The sequence below is a fragment of the Siphateles boraxobius genome, unplaced genomic scaffold, assembly GCF_051911475.1.
Source record: "Siphateles boraxobius isolate OS27281-9 unplaced genomic scaffold, OSU_SipBor_1 275, whole genome shotgun sequence".
NCBI classification, from domain to species: domain Eukaryota; kingdom Metazoa; phylum Chordata; class Actinopteri; order Cypriniformes; family Leuciscidae; genus Siphateles; species Siphateles boraxobius.
The window spans coordinates 455,646-480,681 of NW_027508893.1; the positions used below are offsets into that span (position 1 = coordinate 455,646).

General features: G+C 47.1%; 11 non-coding genes and 3 pseudogenes across 11 annotated transcripts; all 14 read right to left on the reverse strand.

Moving 5' to 3' along the window:
- Window positions 1-735: 735 nt before the first annotated feature.
- LOC143753144 (U1 spliceosomal RNA) lies at window positions 736-899 on the reverse strand. Its single transcript, XR_013207565.1, has one exon. It is a non-coding gene; the product is annotated as a U1 spliceosomal RNA (small nuclear RNA).
- Window positions 900-1,333: 434 nt separating this feature from the next.
- LOC143753251 (U2 spliceosomal RNA) lies at window positions 1,334-1,524 on the reverse strand. The gene has a single exon (XR_013207673.1). It is a non-coding gene; the product is annotated as a U2 spliceosomal RNA (small nuclear RNA).
- Window positions 1,525-2,652: 1,128 nt separating this feature from the next.
- Window positions 2,653-2,816, reverse strand: LOC143753145 (U1 spliceosomal RNA). The gene has a single exon (XR_013207566.1). It is a non-coding gene; the product is annotated as a U1 spliceosomal RNA (small nuclear RNA).
- A 434-nt stretch (window positions 2,817-3,250) lies between these two features.
- On the reverse strand, window positions 3,251-3,441 carry LOC143753248 (U2 spliceosomal RNA). The gene has a single exon (XR_013207670.1). It is a non-coding gene; the product is annotated as a U2 spliceosomal RNA (small nuclear RNA).
- Window positions 3,442-4,569: 1,128 nt separating this feature from the next.
- On the reverse strand, window positions 4,570-4,733 carry LOC143753146 (U1 spliceosomal RNA). Its single transcript, XR_013207567.1, has one exon. It is a non-coding gene; the product is annotated as a U1 spliceosomal RNA (small nuclear RNA).
- Window positions 4,734-5,167: 434 nt separating this feature from the next.
- On the reverse strand, window positions 5,168-5,343 carry LOC143753274 (U2 spliceosomal RNA; annotated as a pseudogene).
- A 6,600-nt stretch (window positions 5,344-11,943) lies between these two features.
- Window positions 11,944-12,107, reverse strand: LOC143753147 (U1 spliceosomal RNA). The gene has a single exon (XR_013207568.1). It is a non-coding gene; the product is annotated as a U1 spliceosomal RNA (small nuclear RNA).
- A 434-nt stretch (window positions 12,108-12,541) lies between these two features.
- On the reverse strand, window positions 12,542-12,709 carry LOC143753309 (U2 spliceosomal RNA; annotated as a pseudogene).
- Window positions 12,710-18,670: 5,961 nt separating this feature from the next.
- On the reverse strand, window positions 18,671-18,834 carry LOC143753148 (U1 spliceosomal RNA). Its single transcript, XR_013207569.1, has one exon. It is a non-coding gene; the product is annotated as a U1 spliceosomal RNA (small nuclear RNA).
- Window positions 18,835-19,268: 434 nt separating this feature from the next.
- On the reverse strand, window positions 19,269-19,459 carry LOC143753242 (U2 spliceosomal RNA). Its single transcript, XR_013207661.1, has one exon. It is a non-coding gene; the product is annotated as a U2 spliceosomal RNA (small nuclear RNA).
- A 1,127-nt stretch (window positions 19,460-20,586) lies between these two features.
- Window positions 20,587-20,750, reverse strand: LOC143753149 (U1 spliceosomal RNA). Its single transcript, XR_013207570.1, has one exon. It is a non-coding gene; the product is annotated as a U1 spliceosomal RNA (small nuclear RNA).
- A 434-nt stretch (window positions 20,751-21,184) lies between these two features.
- On the reverse strand, window positions 21,185-21,375 carry LOC143753244 (U2 spliceosomal RNA). Its single transcript, XR_013207665.1, has one exon. It is a non-coding gene; the product is annotated as a U2 spliceosomal RNA (small nuclear RNA).
- Window positions 21,376-22,502: 1,127 nt separating this feature from the next.
- On the reverse strand, window positions 22,503-22,666 carry LOC143753150 (U1 spliceosomal RNA). Its single transcript, XR_013207571.1, has one exon. It is a non-coding gene; the product is annotated as a U1 spliceosomal RNA (small nuclear RNA).
- Window positions 22,667-23,100: 434 nt separating this feature from the next.
- On the reverse strand, window positions 23,101-23,276 carry LOC143753289 (U2 spliceosomal RNA; annotated as a pseudogene).
- Between the last annotated feature and the right edge of the window lie 1,760 nt (window positions 23,277-25,036).

The window sequence follows — 25,036 nt, forward strand, 5'->3', positions numbered from 1 at the left end:
TTACATCACCGGAATCCTTGGCTCGGGCCGAACAAGACGCAGGCCTCTGATTCGATGGTTGCTCTGGCGAGATTTTCGGGTATTTGGGATTTTGTGAAAAAGCTACTTTTGCACACTAGTCCTAGGTCTTTCGCCCGATCTGACCCAAACCGGTGCAGAAAGATTCCCTGGAGTCTGATTGCCGACAGCGATGGGGAAAAAAGTCGGAATTTCGATTCACGTTGGCGACGGGACGCCAAAACGTTGGGAGTGGGCGAGGCGGGCTTTACTTAAATGGCCATAACTCTCCAACGGAATGAGACAATTACACCCAAGTCGGTACACCTGTGCACGGGCTCAGCCTGTGCTCAGGTGAAAAGGGATGTGGCGACTGGCCACTTGGTGGCGCTGTAAACAGTAAAAACAACAACATGAATACGGCCATAGGCGACTGTATGTCAGGTGATTTTTCACACATGCACAAGGTATTCATACCACATGATAGAACTCCTCATTCGGAACAACTTTGCTTCTAGGACCACTGCTGCCAATAAAAGCGCTGGTTGAATAATGGAGATTATTTGAAGAATGATGAAAAAAAAAACTAAAAAACAGCCCTACTTTTGCAGACTGGTCCTAGGTTGAGAGTTTTACATCTCGCGATCAACCACTGCAGTTCAATTCTCTGGACTTCCTAGGTCGTTAACTACCAGAAGAAGAGGAACTCGAACAATCTGCTCTTTTAACCAGTGTGTCCAGGGGAGAGCGCGAACGCAGTCCCCCACTACCATAAATTATGCAGTCGAGATTCCCACATTTGGGGAATTCGCAGGGGTCAGCACAACCGGAGTGCAATGGCCGAGCCTCGCCCTGGGTGAACCACCTTCCTGATCATGGTGTCTCCCCTGCCAGGTAAGTATGAATTCCCAGGCCTCCCGTCAGAGGCACCATGTCCCTCTCCGCAATCCTCACCAACGGTCGGACAATCAAACACACACCTGATTCAACTCATCAGCTCATTCGTAAAAACTCCAAGAGATAAGAGAGAGACATCAAAAACCTGCAGAGTCGGGCTCTTTTGCTGTTGTTGTTGTGGATGATGTTGTTTTCATGCTCCGGATCCATGAGCCAAAAATCTATTTCATACGCGGTCACCGGATAGTGGACGAATCAGATGTTAAACGAGATAAGAACAGAGTTGTTGTTTTTTTTTCACTCTCACACCACCATTACCTGTATAGCATATGATCACCTACAACACCTTTAAAGCACCCATACACAGCAATATACGTTACTTCCATTAACACCTGCTGCCACACAAGACTAAAACATCTCTTTCATTGAACACAGTTTTTGGGGGTGCACCGTTCCCTGAAGTACTGCAATAACGGGTCGATGCGTGGAGTGGACGGAGCAAGCCCCTCTTCCATCTCCCAGTTCCAAAAATCTATTTAATATATGGTGCCCGGGTAGGGCACGTATCAGATATTAAACTGATAAGAACAGATACTACACATGATCTTAGCCAAAAGGCCGAGAAGCGATGACACAATGACGCAGAGGCGGGGGAGCCGTCAAAGGCCACGCCCACCTGGGCCGTGGCGAGAGGGTCTAAAGGTCGCCAACAAACAAGCTCAGCTCACAGCAATACAAGCTCAGCTTGACTGTTGACACCGAAAATGGATCACAGCAGAGCGCACAACACGACACTTTGGAGTGCAACCTGGGATTTTGGACCAACAAACATTCTGCCCTAAAAGTGAGCGGGCAGACCAAAGCGTACGTCGTAGAGACTTGAAACTCTTGAGGGATGGTAGTACCCGCCCGGTCTACAACATCACCAAGGCTCGGCCCAATCGGCCCCAAGGTGGCGCTGCAGCGATCAGAAGTACGAAATGCCTCGTAACTCCTGAACCGTCCGTCGCAGACCCAAGTGTCTTACATCACCGGAATCCTTGGCTCGGGCCGAACAAGACGCAGGCCTCTGATTCGATGGTTGCTCTGGCGAGATTTTCGGGTATTTGGGATTTTGTGAAAAAGCTACTTTTGCACACTAGTCCTAGGTCTTTCGCCCGATCTGACCCAAACCGGTGCAGAAAGATTCCCTGGAGTCTGATTGCCGACAGCGATGGGGAAAAAAGTCGGAATTTCGATTCACGTTGGCGACGGGACGCCAAAACGTTGGGAGTGGGCGAGGCGGGCTTTACTTAAATGGCCATAACTCTCCAACGGAATGAGACAATTACACCCAAGTCGGTACACCTGTGCACGGGCTCAGCCTGTGCTCAGGTGAAAAGGGATGTGGCGACTGGCCACTTGGTGGCGCTGTAAACAGTAAAAACAACAACATGAATACGGCCATAGGCGACTGTATGTCAGGTGATTTTTCACACATGCACAAGGTATTCATACCACATGATAGAACTCCTCATTCGGAACAACTTTGCTTCTAGGACCACTGCTGCCAATAAAAGCGCTGGTTGAATAATGGAGATTATTTGAAGAATGATGAAAAAAAAAACTAAAAAACAGCCCTACTTTTGCAGACTGGTCCTAGGTTGAGAGTTTTACATCTCGCGATCAACCACTGCAGTTCAATTCTCTGGACTTCCTAGGTCGTTAACTACCAGAAGAAGAGGAACTCGAACAATCTGCTCTTTTAACCAGTGTGTCCAGGGGAGAGCGCGAACGCAGTCCCCCACTACCATAAATTATGCAGTCGAGATTCCCACATTTGGGGAATTCGCAGGGGTCAGCACAACCGGAGTGCAATGGCCGAGCCTCGCCCTGGGTGAACCACCTTCCTGATCATGGTGTCTCCCCTGCCAGGTAAGTATGAATTCCCAGGCCTCCCGTCAGAGCCACCGTGTCCCTCTCCGCAATCCTCACCAACGGTCGGACAATCAAACACACACCTGATTCAACTCATCAGCTCATTCGTAAAAACTCCAAGAGATAAGAGAGAGACATCAAAAACCTGCAGAGTCGGGCTCTTTTGCTGTTGTTGTTGTGGATGATGTTGTTTTCATGCTCCGGATCCATGAGCCAAAAATCAATTTCATACGCGGTCACCGGATAGTGGACGAATCAGATGTTAAACGAGATAAGAACAGAGTTGTTGTTTTTTTTTCCCTCTCACACCACCATTACCTGTATAGCATATGATCACCTACAACACCTTTAAAGCACCCATACACAGCAATATACGTTACTTCCATTAACACCTGCTGCCACACAAGACTAAAACATCTCTTTCATTGAACACAGTTTTTGGGGGTGCACCGTTCCCAGAAGTACTGCAATACCGGGTCGATGCGTGGAGTGGACGGAGCAAGCCCCTCTTCCATCTCCCAGTTCCAAAAATCAATTTAATATATGGTGCCCGGGTAGGGCACGTATCAGATATTAAACTGATAAGAACAGATACTACACATGATCTTAGCCAAAAGGCCGAGAAGCGATGACACAATGACGCAGAGGCGGGGGAGCCGTCAAAGGCCACGCCCACCTGGGCCGTGGCGAGAGGGTCTAAAGGTCGCCAACAAACAAGCTCAGCTCACAGCAATACAAGCTCAGCTTGACTGTTGACACCGAAAATGGATCACAGCAGAGCGCACAACACGACACTTTGGAGTGCAACCTGGGATTTTGGACCAACAAACATTCTGCCCTAAAAGTGAGCGGGCAGACCAAAGCGTACGTCGTAGAGACTTGAAACTCTTGAGGGATGGTAGTACCCGCCCGGTCTACAACATCACCAAGGCTCGGCCCAATCGGCCCCAAGGTGGCGCTGCAGCGATCAGAAGTACGAAATGCCTCGTAACTCCTGAACCGTCCGTCGCAGACCCAAGTGTCTTACATCACCGGAATCCTTGGCTCGGGCCGAACAAGACGCAGGCCTCGGATTTGATGGTTGCGCTGGCGAGATTTTCGGGTATTTGGGATTTTGTGAAAAAGCTACTTTTGCACACTAGTCCTAGGTCTTTCGCCCGATCTGACCCAAACCGGTGCAGAAAGATTCCCTGGAGTCTGATTGCCGACAGCGATGGGGAAAAAAGTCGGAATTTCGATTCACGTTGGCGACGGGACGCCAAAACGTTGGGAGTGGGCGAGGCGGGCTTTACTTAAATGGCCATAACTCTCCAACGGAATGAGACAATTACACCCAAGTCGGTACACCTGTGCACGGGCTCAGCCTGTGCTCAGGTGAAAAGGGATGTGGCGACTGGCCACTTGGTGGCGCTGTAAACAGTAAAAACAACAACATGAATACGGCCATAGGCGACTGTATGTCAGGTGATTTTTCACACATGCACAAGGTATTCATACCACATGATAGAACTCCTCATTCGGAACAACTTTGCTTCTAGGACCACTGCTGCCAATAAAAGCGCTGGTTGAATAATGGAGATTATTTGAAGAATGATGAAAAAAAAAACTAAAAAACAGCCCTACTTTTGCAGACTGGTCCTAGGTTGAGAGTTTTACATCTCTCGATCAACCACTGCAGTTCAATTCTCTGGACTTCCTAGGTCGTTAACTACCAGAAGAAGAGGAACTCGAACAATCTGCTCTTTTAACCAGTGTGTCCAGGGGAGAGCGCGAACGCAGTCCCCCACTACCATAAATTATGCAGTCGAGATTCCCACATTTGGGGAATTCGCAGGGGTCAGCACAACCGGAGTGCAATGGCCGAGCCTCGCCCTGGGTGAACCACCTTCCTGATCATGGTGTCTCCCCTGCCAGGTAAGTATGAATTCCCAGGCCTCCCGTCAGAGGCACCGTGTCCCTCTCCGCAATCCTCACCAACGGTCGGACAATCAAACACACACCTGATTCAACTCATCAGCTCATTCGTAAAAACTCCAAGAGATAAGAGAGAGACATCAAAAACCTGCAGAGTCGGGCTCTTTTGCTGTTGTTGTTGTGGATGATGTTGTTTTCATGCTCCGGATCCATGAGCCAAAAATCAATTTCATACGCGGTCACCGGATAGTGGACGAATCAGATGTTAAACGAGATAAGAACAGAGTTGTTGTTTTTTTTTCACTCTCACACCACCATTACCTGTATAGCATATGATCACCTACAACACCTTTAAAGCACCCATACACAGCAATATACGTTACTTCCATTATCACCTGCTGCCACACAAGACTAAAACATCTCTTTCATTGAACACAGTTTTTGGGGGTGCACCGTTCCCAGAAGTACTGCAATACCGGGTCGATGCGTGGAGTGGACGGAGCAAGCCCCTCTTCCATCTCCCAGTTCCAAAAATCAATTTAATATATGGTGCCCGGGTAGGGCACGTATCAGATATTAAACTGATAAGAACAGATTTTTCTTTCGAAAAAAGTTTATTGTCACATTGTTTCATTCCATTCTTTCAATATCCATTTTTTCCTTATAAAATCACATTTTTGCACATATCTTAAAACAACAAAAAGGACATAAGTTACAGTTAAAAATCAGTTATGTTGATGTGTTGTGTAAAAGTCCATGTATGTTGTGTGTTGTTTTAAAGTAAAGGTAAAATGGATTAAAATAAAATAGGAATGCAAATATAAAACAATAAAACAATAAAATATGCCAAATAAAACATCTCTTGTACAGGATCGAGGGTGAGTCCCTATCAAGAATGTCCATTCACTCCAGGTCTCCAGAACAGGCCCCAGACTCCTCGCTTCCAGTGCCCAGCGGAGATCCCCTCTCCTCCGGCCCGCTGGCCCGCTGTTCCCGTAGCCAGAGTGGTGAGGGTGCATCTACGGGCGGCCAGGTACGGTGGCGGCCGGGACCTTCTCCGTGTGACCTCGGCCCCCCCATCCGAATAACGACGTGCGGCCCACCCTGCAGCGTTGATGTTATCCTCTGCTCGCACGCGTGGAGGGGGACCGTCACGCGTTTCCCCACCAGCAGGTTTCTGGTGACCCAGATGGCATCCTTGATGTGGTTGAGGGTGAGCCAGAGCGAGGCAAACGTTGGTGGTGTCAACTCCTTCAAGCCCTGACCCACCCCCAGGATGGCGAGCTTATAGTCCACCTGGGCCCCACCCGCTGGCAGGCACGGGAAAAACAGGGGGCCTGTCTTGGCCCACAGGTCCCGCGCAGCGCCGCACTCCCAGAGCAGATGTTGAACGGTCTCCGGGGAACCACATCCGGACCGTGGGCAGGTGGAGTTTTTGGCCATGCCTCTGGAGTGCATGACCGCCCTGACCGGGAGGATCTCATGAGCCACCATCCACGACAGGTCCTTAAGCCTGTTCTGGAGAGCTGGGTGGGCTGCGTTCCTCCAAACGTCTTTGGCCTCACCTAGTGTGAGGCCTGGAACTGGACTCACCGATTCTCGATCCTGCACAAGAGAGACGAGAGACTTGTGATTAGTTAAAACAGTGGCATCATTTGTTTCTAAAAGATATTTCTTTAAAAATTTCTTAATAAAACTATGCTCTTTTGACAAATTAAAAGACACTGGACTTTTAAGATCAATGGGTAAAATTTTCAAACTTCTTAGGTATGACCCCATCCAGAATCGGGTCATGGCTGCTGTCTTGTGTTCTCTGGATGGGGTCAGTGCATACTGGATATGGAGGGCGGCAAAGCGGCTGCCTAAAAACAGGTGGGGGTCTGGGAGGCCTTTCCCGCCATTCTCTTTTTTCTTTTTAACCACCTCCCTCTTGATTCGTTCCCACTTGGACCCCCACAGGAAATAAAATACCGCCCTCTCCAACTTGGCCAGGAATCGTCTTGGGGGACTAAAAACAGAACAGACAAGTAAAATTAGTGGTAAAATCACTGCTTTAAAAATTAAAATCTTGCCTTCTAACGTCAGTTGTCTTAGTCCCCAAAAGCCCAGTCTTTGTCTGACTTTCCCTAACATGTCAGTCCAGTTTCCTGGTCCTCCACCCTCCCTGTCAAATTTTACTCCTAAAATTTTCAAATCCTTTTCTTTAAAATCCAAATCTAGTCCTCCTGTGTCCACGTCGCCCCACGGCCCGAAGAGCAGGGCCTCGGACTTACTCCTGTTAAGCTTGGCGCCCGAGGCCCGACCGTACCAGTCAGTCAAGTCCATTGCTCTTCGTACTGATAAAAAGTCAGTCGCTAAAAGGGTCACGTCATCCATATATAAAACGCAGGTCGCCGTCAGTCCACCAGTTCCTGGGATATCTAGTCCTTTAATCCATTTATCCCTTCTCAAGATCTGTGCCAGTGGCTCAATACAAGCCACATACAGAAGGGGAGATAAAGGACACCCCTGACGGACACCGCTGTGGATATTTACAGCTTTGGAAAGATGCCCATTTGCAAGAAATTTGCTGCTTAAGCCCTCATACAGCAGTCCCACCCAAGCTATAAACCTCTCTGGAAACCCCATTTTTTGCAGTACCTGAAGGAGGTACTGGTGCGAGACCCGATCAAAAGCTTTTTCAAAGTCTAAATTTAGGACTACAAGCCTAATGTTTCTGTCTCTCGCATAACAGATGGCGTCTCTGATCAGTACCAGGCTGTCCGTGATCTTCCTGCCGGGCACAGCGCAAGCTTGATCCAGGTGGATTACGTCCTCTAAAACAGTCGACATGCGTGTAGCTAAAATCTTACTAAAAAGTTTACAATCATAATTTAAAAGAGTGATTGGTCGCCAGTTTCTCAAGTCAGTCTTGTCTCCTTTTTTGTACAGTAATGTAACTATCCCTACTCTAAAGCTGTCTGGAAGTCTGTCAAGAGTCTCAAATTCTTTAAAAACTGTAAGTAAGGCATGTGCTAAAATGTCCCAGAAAGTCAGATAAAACTCAAAGGGGAGTCCGTCCATGCCCGGGGACTTCCCCTTCTTAAAACCCTTTAAAGCTTTTTCCAATTCTAAAAGATTAAAATCCTGGGATAAAAGCACATCTGGACTCTTAACTTTTTTATCTAAAAACCCTAAAACTTCCTCTAAGATGCCATTGTGTACCTCTTTAGTGCCGTATAAATTACTGTAAAAACTTTCAATTTCCCCTAAAATCAGGTCAGTTGTATTTACTTCCCCCCCTCTAAAAGTTTTTAAAATATTGATCGACCCTCCCCGAGCTATTGTCTTTTTAAAAAAATACCTGGTACACTTCTCTCCTTCCTCTAACTCCCTTTCTCTACATCTTAAAATGACACCTTTGCTCTTTGTTTCAGACAGATCTGACATTTCTTTCTTTACTTCTTTTATTTCATTTGTAAAATCCAATCCATTGTTTAAAAGGTTAAAATATCTCTGCAGTCTTTTTTGCAACCCCATCATGCGTCTTTTTTCTTTATTCTTTATTCTTTTTTTCCTTTCCAATTTGTTTAAAAAACCGTCCTGTCCTTTGTTTCACCATCTCCCACCACTGTGCACGTGAGTCGTAAAAGTCCTGGAGGGTCTGCCATTGGCTGAACTGCTCCCTATACTCACTAACCAGTTCCTCGTCCTCTAATAGGGAACAGTTCAGCTTCCACAGCCCTCCCCCTGCAGTCACACCCGTGGGGAGTGAAAGAGTGCAAGACAGCATCATATGGTCGGAAAAAAAGAGGGGGGTCAATGTAGCATCGGTCGGCGGGAGGTCCCTGGTAAAAATATAGTCAATTCGAGAGGCTCTGGCACCGTCACCACTGAACCAGGTGAAGCCTTCCTCTCTTTGATGCATTGTTTTAAAACAGTCAACTAACTTAAAATCTTTGACTATATTTTGTAATAAAACCGATGTCTTGTCGACCTTAAAATCCTCTCCTACCCTCCTTCTGTCCTTTTTTGATAATACACAATTAAAATCCCCTGCTACCACTAGGGGAGCCCTGCCTAGCATGTGGGGTTGCAAGTCTTCTAAAAGCTCATACCTGTTATTTTTTTCAGTAAAACCATACATATTTAAAATGTTAAGATCCTTACCTAAAAAAGTCAGATTTGCTAAAATTGCCCGCCCGTCCCTCACCACAGTGCTGCCCTTCACCAAAAGGTTGGGATTTTTTATTAAAATAGCAACACCGTCATTTTTGTTAAAATTGGACCCACTCCAAATGGAAAATCCTGGGGTCCAAATCTCCTCCCACTTCCTGTAATTTGTTAAAAAGGGCAAACCACATTCTTGCAATAAAAACACATCTGACTTAAAAGTTTTTAAAAAGGATAACACACTCTGTGCTCGCAAAGTACACCTCACACTTCTCACATTGATTGTAGAGATAGTGAGGGCCATGAGCAGTATGGTTAAAAATACAAGCATTAATAGAAGGATAAAACCAAAAGACTGCAGAAAGTTACATTAAAACCATGTTATGTCATGTAGCACTTGCTTCTCCTTTTCCCCAGAAAAACTGGGATCAGGAGGGCAAATGCTCGCCGCCTCAGAGTCCACAGAGAGAACCTCTTGTGGCTCCTTCGGTGACGATGTTCTAAGCTTAACATGCAAAAAGGAGACTTCATTGGGAGATTCTGCGGGCCACATACGGTCTAGATCTAACGAAGAGGAACTATCTAGCCGATGCGATGCCCGCAGCCTTTTCTCCTCTGTTTGAAGCAGAGGAGATCTCGCAGACCTTTTTTGCACCTGAGCATTGGGGAGTGAACCCTCGGATTCACCCCCACTATCCACCACACTAACCTCCGATACGGTGTAGAGTGAGGAAGCCGTTGCATCCTCCTCCTCCTCCTCCATTTTGTTTTCACTTCTCTCTTGTTGGGGAACGGCTTCCTCACTCTGTTCGCTGTTAAAACTTGACTCCGCCCCTGTGGCCGCCCCACTTCCTTCCTCCTGCCCACTCCCTGAGGCTGGCTGGGAAATAGAATTTCCCGCCAAAACCTCAGGGACCGCCTCCTCCTTCCTTTGCTCTTTTGTTTGTTCCACATGTGGGGCGGCCATTTTGTTGCCTTTCAGTTTGTTGGCAAAACTTTTAGGGCAATCTCTGTAGAGATGGGATGACTCCCCACAGAGGTTGCACCGCCTGCCATTGGTACACTCTTCAAAAGTATGACCAATTTCTCTGCATTTCCCACATATCATTTCCTGGCATGCTTCAGCTAAGTGCCCAAACTTTCCACATTTTCTACATAATTTGGGCATACCCTGGTAGTGAATGTAGCCTCTGTTCTCACCCAACACAATCATAGAAGGCAGATGCTTCAGGCCCTGGTAGCCCCCAGCGTCTTCCCATTGTTTAATGGGAATTCGCCAGGAGCATGTCCAAATACCATCCTCATCTAAAACCTTGACTGGCTGGCTTCGAACTGTGCAAAATCTGCCCAGCCAGACACAAATGTCCTCCCCAGTCACTGTCTCATTAAACATTCTAACAATCACAGTTTTAAGTGTGTTGTCAGAGAGCTTTTCAACAGTAAACATGGACAGCTGGGATTTAGCTACTTCAAATCTGTGCCAGAAATCATTCAGGTGGGAAACCGCTCTAAAACTAACATCAAATCCTTTGTTCAGGGGCAGAGTCACGATGCAATTCAGATCATCAGGTTTAAAATTTAGAGTTTTTTGGATCAGCTTCCTGGAGAAGTCAAGACGTGACATCCCCAGGAGCTTCCCCTCAACTTCTTTGAATAAAAAACGCACGCTGTGGTGCCTCCTCATGCCGGCACGGGCAGCCGACATGGTGGAGACACCAACAGCCTAAAACTTTAAAAAACAATAAATAAATAAATAAATAGATAAAAAGGTCTTACCTTAAAACAGAACCGGAATAAAAGCAGCTGGATCAATGTACCTCTCAAAAGTTTGGGGCTCAAGTCACTGAAGGACCCAAGCCGGAAAAACCTCCAAGAGGCGATCGCTGTCTCTACCCTAGGACCAGACACTTGATCTTAGCCAAAAGGCCGAGAAGCGATGACACAATGACGCAGAGGCGGGGGAGCCGTCAAAGGCCACGCCCACCTGGGCCGTGGCGAGAGGGTCTAAAGGTCGCCAACAAACAAGCTCAGCTCACAGCAATACAAGCTCAGCTTGACTGTTGACACCGAAAATGGATCACAGCAGAGCGCACAACACGACACTTTGGAGGGCAACCTGGGATTTTGGACCAACAAACATTCTGCCCTAAAAGTGAGCGGGCAGACCAAAGCGTACGTCGTAGAGACTTGAAACTCTTGAGGGATGGTAGTACCCGCCCGGTCTACAACATCACCAAGGCTCGGCCCAATCGGCCCCAAGGTGGCGCTGCAGCGATCAGAAGTACGAAATGCCTCGTAACTCCTGAACCGTCCGTCGCAGACCCAAGTGTCTTACATCACCGGAATCCTTGGCTCGGGCCGAACAAGACGCAGGCCTCGGATTCGATGGTTGCGCTGGCGAGATTTTCGGGTATTTGGGATTTTGTGAAAAAGCTACTTTTGCACACTAGTCCTAGGTCTTTCGCCCGATCTGACCCAAACCGGTGCAGAAAGATTCCCTGGAGTCTGATTGCCGACAGCGATGGGGAAAAAAGTCGGAATTTCGATTCACGTTGGCGACGGGACGCCAAAACGTTGGGAGTGGGCGAGGCGGGCTTTACTTAAATGGCCATAACTCTCCAACGGAATGAGACAATTACACCCAAGTCGGTACACCTGTGCACGGGCTCAGCCTGTGCTCAGGTGAAAAGGGATGTGGCGACTGGCCACTTGGTGGCGCTGTAAACAGTAAAAACAACAACATGAATACGGCCATAGGCGACTGTATGTCAGGTGATTTTTCACACATGCACAAGGTATTCATACCACATGATAGAACTCCTCATTCGGAACAACTTTGCTTCTAGGACCACTGCTGCCAATAAAAGCGCTGGTTGAATAATGGAGATTATTTGAAGAATGATGAAAAAAAAAACTAAAAAACAGCCCTACTTTTGCAGACTGGTCCTAGGTTGAGAGTTTTACATCTCTCGATCAACCACTGCAGTTCAATTCTCTGGACTTCCTAGGTCGTTAACTACCAGAAGAAGAGGAACTCGAACAATCTGCTCTTTTAACCAGTGTGTCCAGGGGAGAGCGCGAACGCAGTCCCCCACTACCATAAATTATGCAGTCGAGATTCCCACATTTGGGGAATTCGCAGGGGTCAGCACAACCGGAGTGCAATGGCCGAGCCTCGCCCTGGGTGAACCACCTTCCTGATCATGGTGTCTCCCCTGCCAGGTAAGTATGAATTCCCAGGCCTCCCGTCAGAGCCACCGTGTCCCTCTCCGCAATCCTCACCAACGGTCGGACAATCAAACACACACCTGATTCAACTCATCAGCTCATTCGTAAAAACTCCAAGAGATAAGATAGAGACATCAAAAACCTGCAGAGTCGGGCTCTTTTGCTGTTGTTGTTGTGGATGATGTTGTTTTCATGCTCCGGATCCATGAGCCAAAAATCAATTTCATACGCGGTCACCGGATAGTGGACGAATCAGATGTTAAACGAGATAAGAACAGAGTTGTTGTTTTTTTTTCCCTCTCACACCACCATTACCTGTATAGCATATGATCACCTACAACACCTTTAAAGCACCCATACACAGCAATATACGTTACTTCCATTAACACCTGCTGCCACACAAGACTAAAACATCTCTTTCATTGAACACAGTTTTTGGGGGTGCACCGTTCCCAGAAGTACTGCAATACCGGGTCGATGCGTGGAGTGGACGGAGCAAGCCCCTCTTCCATCTCCCAGTTCCAAAAATCAATTTAATATATGGTGCCCGGGTAGGGCACGTATCAGATATTAAACTGATAAGAACAGATTTTTTTATTTTTATTTTTTTTATTTTTTTTTATTATATTATTTCTCATACATTCTACATATATCCATCACATTACAATTCAAACAAATTTTTCCACCTTTCTCTAGCAGCATGTTTGCCCCACCTTTGACAATCCCACCTAATCCTTCCCCTTAATTCAGCCTCCACACCCCGTATTACTCCCTCTGCCGAATTTTTCCCCTTCCCCCTACTTATACATTTCCTTTCTTCCCACAGTCCTTTCTTTATCAAACTCATTATTAACCAAAGCAAAAAGATATCTTTCCCTTCACCCCTCTTGCACCTAATGCCCTCCATTATATTCTCACTAGAAACCTTAAAGCTACCTGAAATCATTCTTAATAACCTCTCTCCCTTTGTCCACACTCTCTGAGCAAAGGCACACTCCCAAAATGCGTGCCTGATAGTCTCTTCTCCAGAACACCCCTCTCTAGGACAACTTCCATCCTTAGCTAACCCATGCCTGTACATAATCTCTTTCACTGGTAGACGCCTCAAAAAACATAACCAATTAAGATCTTTTAAACTATTCTCAAGGTTTTTTGGCTGAATATTCGTCCACACCAACTGCGGAACCCCAACCTGAACTACACTGGACACCCTTTCTCTTACCATCCCATACAACTTCCTCTGCTCCAAACAAACTTCCACCTCCTTACTCTCAGGATATTTACTCATCCACCTAGCGGCATGCTTGTAGTGCCAAGGCTGCACCTCTGCTCTTGGACCATCGTTGGACCACCTCATTACATGCCTCGCCTGATAGGAAAAAAACAACCTAAGAAAAAACCATGATGGATGCTTCAATGGCTCAGCTAACTGTGCTAGAATGGAAGACACAAACAAGCAGTCAAGTTTTAAAGGTATATGAGGCACATCCCGTCCTCCTTTGCTAACAGGGTTGAACATTTCAGACCTCTTCACGTATTCATACCTACCACCCCAAACAAAATTAAATAGTAACCTCATTACCACCTTCCTCATACATGCTGGTAAAGGATAAATGTAAGCTAAATACTGAAACACGGGCAACACATCCATCTTCAATATCAAAACCTTCCCCATCAATGTTAACCTCCGCCCCTTCCATCTAGCCAGCCTCATCTGTACTGATGCAATACGGCCAATCCAGTTCAGAGTTGCTGACCCTTCATTCTGAAAATGTATGCCCAAAATTTTAACAGGGCCCTCACACACCTGCAGACCACCAATTCCATCTAGTCTCTGTTTAAACCTTCCAAAGAACTTGACAGATGACTTTGAAATGTTTAAGCAAGCCCCAGACGCTAAAGAAAACTCCCCAAATAAGTACAAGGCTCTTTCAAGACACTTATCTGACTCCAACAGCAACGTAGTGTCATCCGCATACTGTGATAACTTAACTACAGTACCCTTGCTGCCAGGTATCGTCAAGCCCTTTATCCTACCATCTATTCTGATTGCCTCTGCCACCGGCTCCATATAAAGAATAAAGAGTAATGGTGAGAGAGGACACCCCTGCCTCACTCCCTCCCTTATCTCAAAACCCTGGCCTAACCTCCCATTCACCTGGACCAAACAACTAGCTTCTTTATACAGCGTTCTAATCCATCCTATGAAGACTTCCCCAAATCCCATCCTCTCCATAACCTTGAACATAAACCATCTATTCACCCTATCAAATGCTTTAGCTAGATCTAGACTAACCACCATCAATGGAAGGTCCCTATCTTCAGCCCACGCAATGGCATCCCTAATAAGCTGCAAGTTCCATTTAGTACTGCGACCCACTACCCCACATGTTTGATCGACATGCACTACATGAGGTAGGGCTTTCTTCAGTCTGTCTGCCAAAAGTTTTGCTATGATCTTGTAGTCCACAGTTAGCATTGTAAGCGGCCTATAATTAGCAATATCTGCCCTTTCACCTTTTTTATAAAGAAGGGTCATAACCCCGATTGACATTGAGCCTTTTATTTTTTTGTTCTCCAACACCTCTCTAACCATCTCCACCAAATAAGGGCCTAATATATTGAAAAATCTGACATAAAATTCAACCGGTAAGCCATCAACCCCTGGTACTTTACCTTTACCCATCCGCTTCAATACTCCCTCGACCTCTTCGATTGTTATAGGGGAGCTCAACTCTTCCTTTACATCCTCCGGAACTGTATTTGCCAGAAATTTAACAAACATTTCACTTTTCTCCACAACTATATTTCTCTCACTAAAAAACTGTTTGAAATGCTCTTCTACATATCCACTTATTTTCTCTATTTTCGTCAAAATCACTCCCTCCTTATCTTTTAACTCAACAATTGCTTGCTTCTCTTTACGATCCCTCACAGATCTAAAAAGGGCTGCATTACAACTTTCCCCGTTCTCTCGAGTCTCCTGTCTTCTTTTAAACAAAAACCTTTTAGCTTGGTCTTCATAAATCAACCTTATCTGTCTCTTCAGGGAATGAACCATGTCCCAGTCAAAAGTACCCCCAACATTGTACTCTTCAAACTTCAACTCTAAATCTCTTTGCAAAGTTCCTGCCTGTCTCCAAATCTTCCTCATCCTTCTTTTACAGTATTTAACAATCCATTCCTTTGAGCGACTCTTAACCATTTCCCACCATCCCCCGACATCGCTATACAGGACCTTTAACCCCTCCAACCCCCTAAAAAAGAATACATACTCATCACAAAATTGTTTCTCCTTCAATACCTCAATATTCATCCTCCAGTACCCCTTACCAAACATTAAATTATTCCCTTTAACTACAAACCAAACCATTTCATGATCAGAAAAAAACACAGGCCTTACTCCACCCCTTTCCAAAACAAAAGTCTTAGAAAAAAAAACATAATCTAACCTTTTCTCCACCCCTCTAGAGTTCCTCCACGTTGTTACACAAACCTTTGGATTAACCCCTTGGCCCCCATCTACCAACCCATGCCCTTGCAGAACCCCTTCCAACACCGTCAGACTGCTGTCCTCTATATCTTTCAATTGCAAATTAAAATCCCCTCCCATTATAATTTGCTTATTGGTGGCACAAACTGTTAACAACATTTCAAACATTTCCTTTCTCTCATCAACAGTTTGAGGAGCGTAAACTGAAAGCAATCTATATTCTCCCCCCCTCCACTTTACATCAGCCCCAATCACCCTCCCCGGAGAAACAATGAAATGATTTATGACTTCAATCTCTTTATCCCAAAACAAAATCCCAACCCCTGAAGAATAAACCCCCCCCCCCCACACTCCATACTGCTCCACCTCTCCCCCACTCTTTTGTAAATTTCCTAGAATCCTCTAGACTCTTTAAATGAACTTCTTGTAAAAAAAACACATTACACCTATAATTTCCTAAAAAAGAAAAAACAGCTTTACGCTTCACCGAGTCCCTAATACCTCTAACATTTATGGACCCCACAGTCAATTCATCACTGCAGAACATTTATTCTGCCAGTGGAGTACCCTTTGTCTCTTGTCCCTCCAAACTTGTGGACCCAGTGTCACTGACAACCAAATCCGACCAGCGAATAGGAACCTCGCTAAGGCCCACTGAATCATCCATCTGATCCTCATCTTCGCTGCTAACTTTCCCCTCTGTCAGCAGAAATAAGGGCCTAGCATTGTCCATCTCAAGCCCCTCTTGACTGTCTGTGGACGAGGATTCCTCCGAAAAGCTTAACTTTAGCATCTTTTCAGCTCTCGCCCTCTTGCCTGGTCTCTCCTTTATCTTTTCTGCCTTCCTAACCAGCTGACTTTCTTCTCCTCTCGATCCCTCTAGGAGGCCTTATCCCTCCACCTCCATCACGCTTTCCACGTCATTTGGGCGCTGCTCTGCGACTCTGAAATGTTCCCCGTTCAATGCCTCCAAGAAAGCAACCATCACATCTTCCACTTCCTCAGTCGCATTACCTTCCACCGCCGCTTTGGCCCCCTCCTTTCCCTCCACAACCGCCATCTTCTCCTTTACATGTTGCACCATGACATCTTGTTGGCCAACCTCCTCCATCTGTCTCTCTGTTTCTCCCACACCCCATCCTCTGCCATGCTGCCTCCGACCCACCTTACAATCCTTCATCAAGTGGTCTAATGAGCCGCAGCTGTGGCAAGTCTTAGGAACGCTGCAATCTTTTGCCGTGTGACCTAGCTTGAAACACCGCCGACATCTTTCTTCACCACACCTGCCATCAACGTGCCCGTACCGTCTACACCTCCTACAAAAAGGGGGCTGCCGAGAGTAGAACAGAAAACCTTTATCAGCCCCAATGTTGAAATATGCAGGAGGGTGCATCAACCCCTCAAAACCACTCTCGTCAGTTCTTAGAAGAACTTGGAATTGTCTTTTCCCAGTCCATAAACCAACACCATCTTTTAAATATCTTGCAGGTGTGAGGACTTCAGCATAATTAGCAAGGAACGTCATCAATGCTTCATCAGTAACGTATGGATTGAACATGTGCAAAGTGATGACTCTGAAATTGGGTCTGTCAAGGCTTACCACATTGAATTTCCCCATGATACCTTCTTTGCCAATCTTTCCAACTTTATCCATCACATCTTTGTACATTTCCACAGTACTCAGCGTTACATCAAAACATTTTTCCATTCTGTTGGTCTGCAAGCAGTACACGTCCTCCACTTTCAACTTCATCTTGTCCAAAAGTATAACCCGTGCAAACACTTCTCTTTCCATCATCTCCATCACAGGCTCCTTCATTTGGAAACGCAACGTATTTCTCAGTCCCGCCCTTGGGACTGAAGGCGCAGCTGCACCTGCCATCATTCCTTCTCCAAAGATCAAAAAGACAACCACTTGATCTTAGCCAAAAGGCCGAGAAGCGATGACACAATGACGCAGAGGCGGGGGAGCCGTCAAAGGCCACGCCCACCTGGGCCCTGGCGAGAGGGTCTAAAGGTCGCCAACAAACAAGCTCAGCTCACAGCAATACAAGCTCAGCTTGACTGTTGACACCGAAAATGGATCACAGCAGAGCGCACAACACGACACTTTGGAGTGCAACCTGGGATTTTGGACCAACAAACATTCTGCCCTAAAAGTGAGCGGGCAGACCAAAGCGTACGTCGTAGAGACTTGAAACTCTTGAGGGATGGTAGTACCCGCCCGGTCTACAACATCACCAAGGCTCGGCCCAATCGGCCCCAAGGTGGCGCTGCAGCGATCAGAAGTACGAAATGCCTCGTAACTCCTGAACCGTCCGTCGCAGACCCAAGTGTCTTACATCACCGGAATCCTTGGCTCGGGCCGAACAAGACGCAGGCCTCGGATTCGATGGTTGCGCTGGCGAGATTTTCGGGTATTTGGGATTTTGTGAAAAAGCTACTTTTGCACACTAGTCTTAGGTCTTTCGCCCGATCTGACCCAAACCGGTGCAGAAAGATTCCCTGGAGTCTGATTGCCGACAGCGATGGGGAAAAAAGTCGGAATTTCGATTCACGTTGGCGACGGGACGCCAAAACGTTGGGAGTGGGCGAGGCGGGCTTTACTTAAATGGCCATAACTCTCCAACGGAATGAGACAATTACACCCAAGTCGGTACACCTGTGCACGGGCTCAGCCTGTGCTCAGGTGAAAAGGGATGTGGCGACTGGCCACTTGGTGGCGCTGTAAACAGTAAAAACAACAACATGAATACGGCCATAGGCGACTGTATGTCAGGTGATTTTTCACACATGCACAAGGTATTCATACCACATGATAGAACTCCTCATTCGGAACAAATTTGCTTCTAGGACCACTGCTGCCAATCAAAGCGCTGGTTGAATAATGGAGATTATTTGAAGAATGATGAAAAAAAAACTAAAAAACAGCCCTACTTTTGCAGACTGGTCCTAGGTTGAGAGTTTTACATGTCTCGATCAACCACTGCAGTTCAATTCTCTGGACTTCCTAGGTCGTTAACTACCAGAAGAAGAGGAACTCGAACAATCTGCTCTTTTAACCAGTGTGTCCAGGGGAGAGCGCGAACGCAGTCCCCCACTACCATAAATTATGCAGTCGAGATTCCCACATTTGGGGAATTCGCAGGGGTCAGCACAACCGGAGTGCAATGGCCGAGCCTCGCCCTGGGTGAACCACCTTCCTGATCATGGTGTCTCCCCTGCCAGGTAAGTATGAATTCCCAGGCCTCCCGTCAGAGGCACCGTGTCCCTCTCCGCAATCCTCACCAACGGTCGGACAATCAAACACACACCTGATTCAACTCATCAGCTCATTCGTAAAAACTCCAAGAGATAAGAGAGAGACATCAAAAACCTGCAGAGTCGGGCTCTTTTGCTGTTGTTGTTGTGGATGATGTTGTTTTCATGCTCCGGATCCATGAGCCAAAAATCAATTTCATACGCGGTCACCGGATAGTGGACGAATCAGATGTTAAACGAGATAAGAACAGAGTTGTTGTTTTTTTTTCCCTCTCACACCACCATTACCTGTATAGCATATGATCACCTACAACACCTTTAAAGCACCCATACACAGCAATATACGTTACTTCCATTAACACCTGCTGCCACACAAGACTAAAACATCTCTTTCATTGAACACAGTTTTTGGGGGTGCACCGTTCCCAGAAGTACTGCAATACCGGGTCGATGCGTGGAGTGGACGAGGCAAGCCCCTCTTCCATCTCCCAGTTCCAAAAATCAATTTAATATATGGTGCCCGGGTAGGGCACGTATCAGATATTAAACTGATAAGAACAGATACTACACTTGATCTTAGCCAAAAGGCCGAGAAGCGATGACACAATGACGCAGAGGCGGGGGAGCCGTCAAAGGCCACGCCCACCTGGGCCGTGGCGAGAGGGTCTAAAGGTCGCCAACAAACAAGCTCAGCTCACAGCAATACAAGCTCAGCATGACTGTTGACACCGAAAATGGATCACAGCAGAGCGCACAACACGACACTTTGGAGTGCAACCTGGGATTTTGGACCAACAAACATTCTGCCCTAAAAGTGAGCGGGCAGACCAAAGCGTACGTCGTAGAGACTTGAAACTCTTGAGGGATGGTAGTACCCGCCCGGTCTACAACATCACCAAGGCTCGGCCCAATCGGCCCCAAGGTGGCGCTGCAGCGATCAGAAGTACGAAATGCCTCGTAACTCCTGAACCGTCCGTCGCAGACCCAAGTGTCTTACATCACCGGAATCCTTGGCTCGGGCCGAACAAGACGCAGGCCTCGGATTCGATGGTTGCGCTGGCGAGATTTTCGGGTATTTGGGATTTTGTGAAAAAGCTACTTTTGCACACTAGTCCTAGGTCTTTCGCCCGATCTGACCCAAACCGGTGCAGAAAGATTCCCTGGAGTCTGATTGCCGACAGCGATGGGGAAAAAAGTCGGAATTTCGATTCACGTTGGCGACGGGACGCCAAAACGTTGGGAGTGGGCGAGGCGGGCTTTACTTAAATGGCCATAACTCTCCAACGGAATGAGACAATTACACCCAAGTCGGTACACCTGTGCACGGGCTCAGCCTGTGCTCAGGTGAAAAGGGATGTGGCGACTGGCCACTTGGTGGCGCTGTAAACAGTAAAAACAACAACATGAATACGGCCATAGGCGACTGTATGTCAGGTGATTTTTCACACATGCACAAGGTATTCATACCACATGATAGAACTCCTCATTCGGAACAAATTTGCTTCTAGGACCACTGCTGCCAATCAAAGCGCTGGTTGAATAATGGAGATTATTTGAAGAATGATGAAAAAAAAACTAAAAAACAGCCCTACTTTTGCAGACTGGTCCTAGGTTGAGAGTTTTACATGTCTCGATCAACCACTGCAGTTCAATTCTCTGGACTTCCTAGGTCGTTAACTACCAGAAGAAGAGGAACTCGAACAATCTGCTCTTTTAACCAGTGTGTCCAGGGGAGAGCGCGAACGCAGTCCCCCACTACCATAAATTATGCAGTCGAGATTCCCACATTTGGGGAATTCGCAGGGGTCAGCACAACCGGAGTGCAATGGCCGAGCCTCGCCCTGGGTGAACCACCTTCCTGATCATGGTGTCTCCCCTGCCAGGTAAGTATGAATTCCCAGGCCTCCCGTCAGAGGCACCGTGTCCCTCTCCGCAATCCTCACCAACGGTCGGACAATCAAACACACACCTGATTCAACTCATCAGCTCATTCGTAAAAACTCCAAGAGATAAGAGAGAGACATCAAAAACCTGCAGAGTCGGGCTCTTTTGCTGTTGTTGTTGTGGATGATGTTGTTTTCATGCTCCGGATCCATGAGCCAAAAATCAATTTCATACGCGGTCACCGGATAGTGGACGAATCAGATGTTAAACGAGATAAGAACAGAGTTGTTGTTTTTTTTTCCCTCTCACACCACCATTACCTGTATAGCATATGATCACCTACAACACCTTTAAAGCACCCATACACAGCAATATACGTTACTTCCATTAACACCTGCTGCCACACAAGACTAAAACATCTCTTTCATTGAACACAGTTTTTGGGGGTGCACCGTTCCCAGAAGTACTGCAATACCGGGTCGATGCGTGGAGTGGACGAGGCAAGCCCCTCTTCCATCTCCCAGTTCCAAAAATCAATTTAATATATGGTGCCCGGGTAGGGCACGTATCAGATATTAAACTGATAAGAACAGATACTACACTTGATCTTAGCCAAAAGGCCGAGAAGCGATGACACAATGACGCAGAGGCGGGGGAGCCGTCAAAGGCCACGCCCACCTGGGCCGTGGCGAGAGGGTCTAAAGGTCGCCAACAAACAAGCTCAGCTCACAGCAATACAAGCTCAGCATGACTGTTGACACCGAAAATGGATCACAGCAGAGCGCACAACACGACACTTTGGAGTGCAACCTGGGATTTTGGACCAACAAACATTCTGCCCTAAAAGTGAGCGGGCAGACCAAAGCGTACGTCGTAGAGACTTGAAACTCTTGAGGGATGGTAGTACCCGCCCGGTCTACAACATCACCAAGGCTCGGCCCAATCGGCCCCAAGGTGGCGCTGCAGCGATCAGAAGTACGAAATGCCTCGTAACTCCTGAACCGTCCGTCGCAGACCCAAGTGTCTTACATCACCGGAATCCTTGGCTCGGGCCGAACAAGACGCAGGCCTCGGATTCGATGGTTGCGCTGGCGAGATTTTCGGGTATTTGGGATTTTGTGAAAAAGCTACTTTTGCACACTAGTCCTAGGTCTTTCGCCCGATCTGACCCAAACCGGTGCAGAAAGATTCCCTGGAGTCTGATTGCCGACAGCGATGGGGAAAAAAGTCGGAATTTCGATTCACGTTGGCGACGGGACGCCAAAACGTTGGGAGTGGGCGAGGCGGGCTTTACTTAAATGGCCATAACTCTCCAACGGAATGAGACAATTACACCCAAGTCGGTACACCTGTGCACGGGCTCAGCCTGTGCTCAGGTGAAAAGGGATGTGGCGACTGGCCACTTGGTGGCGCTGTAAACAGTAAAAACAACAACATGAATACGGCCATAGGCGACTGTATGTCAGGTGATTTTTCACACATGCACAAGGTATTCATACCACATGATAGAACTCCTCATTCGGAACAACTTTGCTTCTAGGACCACTGCTGCCAATCAAAGCGCTGGTTGAATAATGGAGATTATTTGAAGAATGATGAAAAAAAAACTAAAAAACAGCCCTACTTTTGCAGACTGGTCCTAGGTTGAGAGTTTTACATGTCTCGATCAACCACTGCAGTTCAATTCTCTGGACTTCCTAGGTCGTTAACTACCAGAAGAAGAGGAACTCGAACAATCTGCTCTTTTAACCAGTGTGTCCAGGGGAGAGCGCGAACGCAGTCCCCCACTACCATAAATTATGCAGTCGAGATTCCCACATTTGGGGAATTCGCAGGGGTCAGCACAACCGGAGTGCAATGGCCGAGCCTCGCCCTGGGTGAACCACCTTCCTGATCATGGTGTCTCCCCTGCCAGGTAAGTATGAATTCCCAGGCCTCCCGTCAGAGGGACCGTGTCCCTCTCCGCAATCCTCACCAACGGTCGGACAATCAAACACACACCTGATTCAACTCATCAGCTCATTCGTAAAAACTCCAAGAGATAAGAGAGAGACATCAAAAACCTGCAGAGTCGGGCTCTTTTGCTGTTGTTGTTGTGGATGATGTTGTTTTCATGCTCCGGATCCATGAGCCAAAAATCAATTTCATACGCGGTCACCGGATAGTGGACGAATCAGATGTTAAACGAGATAAGAACAGAGTTGTTGTTTTTTTTTCCCTCTCACACCACCATTACCTGTATAGCATATGATCACCTACAACACCTTTAAAGCACCCATACACAGCAATATACCTTACTTCCATTAACACCTGCTGCCACACAAGACTAAAACATCTCTTTCATTGAACACAGTTTTTGGGGGTGCACCGTTCCCAGAAGTACTGCAATACCGGGTCGATGCGTGGAGTGGACGAGGCAAGCCCCTCTTCCATCTCCCAGTTCCAAAAATCAATTTAATATATGGTGCCCGGGTAGGGCACGTATCAGATATTAAACTGATAAGAACAGATTTTTCTTTCGAAAAAAGTTTATTGTCACATTGTTTCATTCCATTCTTTCAATATCCATTTTTTCCTTATAAAATCACATTTTTGCACATATCTTAAAACAACAAAAAGGACATAAGTTACAGTTAAAAATCAGTTATGTTGATGTGTTGTGTAAAAGTCCATGTATGTTGTGTGTTGTTTTAAAGTAAAGGTAAAATGGATTAAAATAAAATAGGAATGCAAATATAAAACAATAAAACAATAAAATATGCCAAATAAAACATCTCTTGTACAGGATCGAGGGTGAGTCCCTATCAAGAATGTCCATTCACTCCAGGTCTCCAGAACAGGCCCCAGACTCCTCGCTTCCAGTGCCCAGCGAAGATCCCCTCTCCTCCGGCCCGCTGGCCCGCTGTTCCCGTAGCCAGAGTGGTGAGGGTGCATCTACGGGCGGCCAGGTACGGTGGCGGCCGGGACCTTCTCCGTGTGACCTCGGCCCCCCCATCCGAATAACGACGTGCGGCCCACCCTGCAGCGTTGATGTTATCCTCTGCTCGCACGCGTGGAGGGGGACCGTCACGCGTTTCCCCACCAGCAGGTTTCTGGTGACCCAGATGGCATCCTTGATGTGGTTGAGGGTGAGCCAGAGCGAGGCAAACGTTGGTGGTGTCAACTCCTTCAAGCCCTGACCCACCCCCAGGATGGCGAGCTTATAGTCCACCTGGGCCCCACCCGCTGGCAGGCACGGGAAAAACAGGGGGCCTGTCTTGGCCCACAGGTCCCGCGCAGCGCCGCACTCCCAGAGCAGATGTTGAACGGTCTCCGGGGAACCACATCCGGACCGTGGGCAGGTGGAGTTTTTGGCCATGCCTCTGGAGTGCATGACCGCCCTGACCGGGAGGATCTCATGAGCCACCATCCACGACAGGTCCTTAAGCCTGTTCTGGAGAGCTGGGTGGGCTGCGTTCCTCCAAACGTCTTTGGCCTCACCTAGTGTGAGGCCTGGAACTGGACTCACCGATTCTCGATCCTGCACAAGAGAGACGAGAGACTTGTGATTAGTTAAAACAGTGGCATCATTTGTTTCTAAAAGATATTTCTTTAAAAATTTCTTAATAAAACTATGCTCTTTTGACAAATTAAAAGACACTGGACTTTTAAGATCAATGGGTAAAATTTTCAAACTTCTTAGGTATGACCCCATCCAGAATCGGGTCATGGCTGCTGTCTTGTGTTCTCTGGATGGGGTCAGTGCATACTGGATATGGAGGGCGGCAAAGCGGCTGCCTAAAAACAGGTGGGGGTCTGGGAGGCCTTTCCCGCCATTCTCTTTTTTCTTTTTAACCACCTCCCTCTTGATTCGTTCCCACTTGGACCCCCACAGGAAATAAAATACCGCCCTCTCCAACTTGGCCAGGAATCGTCTTGGGGGACTAAAAACAGAACAGACAAGTAAAATTAGTGGTAAAATCACTGCTTTAAAAATTAAAATCTTGCCTTCTAACGTCAGTTGTCTTAGTCCCCAAAAGCCCAGTCTTTGTCTGACTTTCCCTAACATGTCAGTCCAGTTTCCTGGTCCTCCACCCTCCCTGTCAAATTTTACTCCTAAAATTTTCAAATCCTTTTCTTTAAAATCCAAATCTAGTCCTCCTGTGTCCACGTCGCCCCACGGCCCGAAGAGCAGGGCCTCGGACTTACTCCTGTTAAGCTTGGCGCCCGAGGCCCGACCGTACCAGTCAGTCAAGTCCATTGCTCTTCGTACTGATAAAAAGTCAGTCGCTAAAAGGGTCACGTCATCCATAT